Below are 2992 nucleotides of genomic sequence, written 5' to 3'. Positions count from 1 at the left end.
CGCGCCTGTCTGTGCAGGGACGGGGGGCTGGGCGCCTGTCTGGGGCGGAGCGGTGGGGGGAGGGGGAGATGCAGGGGCGGTGGGGGGGAGCTATGCAGGGACGAGCGGGGCGCCGTGGGGAGATGCAGGGACGAGCGGCGCCGGGAGGAGATGCAGGGGAGATGCATAGCTCTTTGGAAGGAGAAGAAAATAATTTTTGCTTGTCAATTTGATGCCAGATTGTGGTCTAAAATAGCTGTGCATTGGTTGCTTGCAGATGGATAGTGACCAAAGCTTTTTGGACACCCTTGGTTTTGGTTACACGCAAACACAACTAGAAAGTCCAATTGGAGAGCAGGCAACTTCATCAACTCAGCATCGTTCTGCAATAACAGAGAAAGGAAAATCCAACAAAGGCAAAAATTGGTCTAGTGATGAGGACAAGGTTCTCATAGCAGCATGGGCAAATACAAGTTTGGATATTGTTGGGACAGATCAAAACCGGGATGCTTATTGGGATAGAATTTCAGAGTACTACAACACACACAAGGAATCATCATGGCCGGAGCGTAATGCTAATGCAATCAATTGCCGTTACACAATGATTAACAGAGAGACCTCTAAATTTTGTGGTTGCCTTCAGCAGATTATAAATAGGCAAGAAAGTGGAAGGACTATACAAGAGAAGGTATGCGCCTTTCTTGTAATTCTATATGTGATGTGCAATATTCTATATGTGTTGTGCTTATTTTAACAACATATTTATATGTGCAGACAAACGATGCATACATTTTGTTCAAGGAAATGGATCTTAAAAAAAGAAGCCTTTCACACTGATGCATTGCTATGTAGAGTTTTCGAAGTATCCAAAGTGGCAGACAAGAGAAGTTGAAACTTCTCTTAAGAAACAAAAGAAGACCATTGATGCAAGTCCGGGCACAGCCACCAATGATCCGGCTGATGCATCCTCGGTACGTACTGATGCTACCTCGATACACACTGATGCTCTTGAACATGAGAAAAGACCTGATGGTGTGAAGAGGGACAAGAGAGGTAAAGCTGATGACAGTGCTTGCAAGCTGTCATTAGAAACTGTGTGGGCAGCAAAGCTAGAGAAGGATGAGATCAAAGAGGCGGCAAGAAATGCTCGCTATGCACAACAATTGGAATTGCGAAAAGAGGAGATTGCACTCAAAAAGAATGAGGATGCACGAAACGAGAGGGAGGATGCACGGAGACAGTTTGAATTAGATGAGAGGATCATGCTCATCAACACAAGTGGTATGACTGATGTTCAAAAGCAGTTCTACCAAGCTAAGCAGAAGGAGATCCTTGCTCGTGGCCTAGGGTAATGTGAGCTATATGTTGTAGTTGTAAGAACTATTTATTGCTTTCTGCTAGTTGAGGACATGGATTACATCACTCATTACATAAATATTTTTATTGATAGCTGCATTACAAAGACATGGATTACTCGTTTCCAAACTTTTGCCACACATGGTCAATTAGATCAAATTTAAGCTGATCATGTTCATCGAAATTTCTAATCTGATGAGTCATCTGAATAAAAGAGCTCAGTTCTTCCGCATGAGTACGAGAGACTGTGACTCTTTCTCCCATTGCCTCAAAAGTGCAGCTTTGCCGACCAGTTTGTCGCTCCTCTTCAACTATCATATTGTGCATTATGACACAAGCTTTCATGACATCAGTGATTTCTTTATGTTTCCATCCTTTAGCAGGTCCACGAACAATGGCAAAACGGGATTGCAGAACTCCAAAGGCTCGTTCCACATCTTTCCTAGCCCCCTCTTGCTTCTTGGCAAAAGTTTTATGCTTTCTGCTAGTTGGAGCTGGTATGCTCTTCACAAATGTTGCCCACCGTGGATAGATACCATCTGCAAGGTAATACCCCATTGTGTATTGATGGCCATTGATGCTATAATTCACTGGAGGAGTTTGGCCTTCGGCTAGCTTTGTAAAAATAGGAGAACATTGAAGAACATTTATATCATTCACAGACCCTGGTAAACCAAAATAAGCATGCCAAATGCAAAGATCTTGTGAAGCAACCGCTTCCAAGATCATAGTGGGCTCGCTCACATGGCCTTTAAACATGCCATGCCATTTTTTAGGGCAATTTTTCCACCCCCAGTGCATGCAATCTATGCTCACTAACATATCGGGAAATCCTCTTTCCTCCCCTATTGCAAGTAACCTAGCAATGTCTTCTTCATTTGGAGATCTCAGGTACTTTTCCAAAAAACTTCACAAATTTTGATCACAAATTTCTTGCAAGACTCTAAATTAGTAGACTCAGCGGACCGGATGTACTCATCAACATAATCAGCTGCTACTCCATATGTTAGTATCCGCATCGCCGCGGTCATCTTTTGCAAAGGATGTAACCCAAGAGCTCCAGAAGCACTTCTTTTTTGCGTAAAATAATAATCATAGTCATGCTCAAGTATACCATCAGCTATGCGATTGAACAAAGTACGCGACATCCTAAATCTGTGCATAAAAATTAAATGAGACAGGGAAATGAAAAAAGGACCAGAGCAGAGAAGTGTACTAATTATGAACCTTCGTCGAAACAAATGTTCGGGAAAGCGAGGAACTTCTTTGAAGTAGTCGTCCCACAGAAGAAGAAATCCGGCATCTCTTCCTTGATCGATTGACTGACGTCCATGCTTGGAACCGCCATGGCGTCGAGCGTTCTTCCTCTCTTCCTCCTCGCGCTCGGCGAATGCTGCAAGTATGAGTTCATCGTCGCCAGATGAAGATGACGAAGAACTCATGTCCCAAGTGGATGTGTTCATTGTGTTGCGTGAGAAACGATAGAAAAATCTAGGTGAGGAGAGAAGTGTGCTGGAAGAGGTGGTAGGAGTGGTTTATATAGATCGAAAATATGGCCGTTGGAAATATAGCCGTTTGAAAATATAGCCGTTGGAATATACACGTCCTAATTTACACGTTCCACTGAAAAATTGGGAGGTGTATAATTTAGCAAGGT

The 2992-nt window shown here is 43.4% G+C and overlaps 1 pseudogene; it reads left to right on the top strand.

Moving 5' to 3' along the window:
* The window catches only part of LOC119299849, an 8434-nt pseudogene extending 7103 nt beyond the window's left edge, over positions 1-1331 (top strand).
* Positions 1332-2992: the final 1661 nt, after the last annotated feature.

This window comes from Triticum dicoccoides, chromosome 5A (genome assembly GCF_002162155.2).
Source record: "Triticum dicoccoides isolate Atlit2015 ecotype Zavitan chromosome 5A, WEW_v2.0, whole genome shotgun sequence".
NCBI classification, from domain to species: Eukaryota; Viridiplantae; Streptophyta; class Magnoliopsida; order Poales; family Poaceae; genus Triticum; species Triticum dicoccoides.
This window is presented reverse-complemented; position numbering and strand designations above follow the sequence as displayed.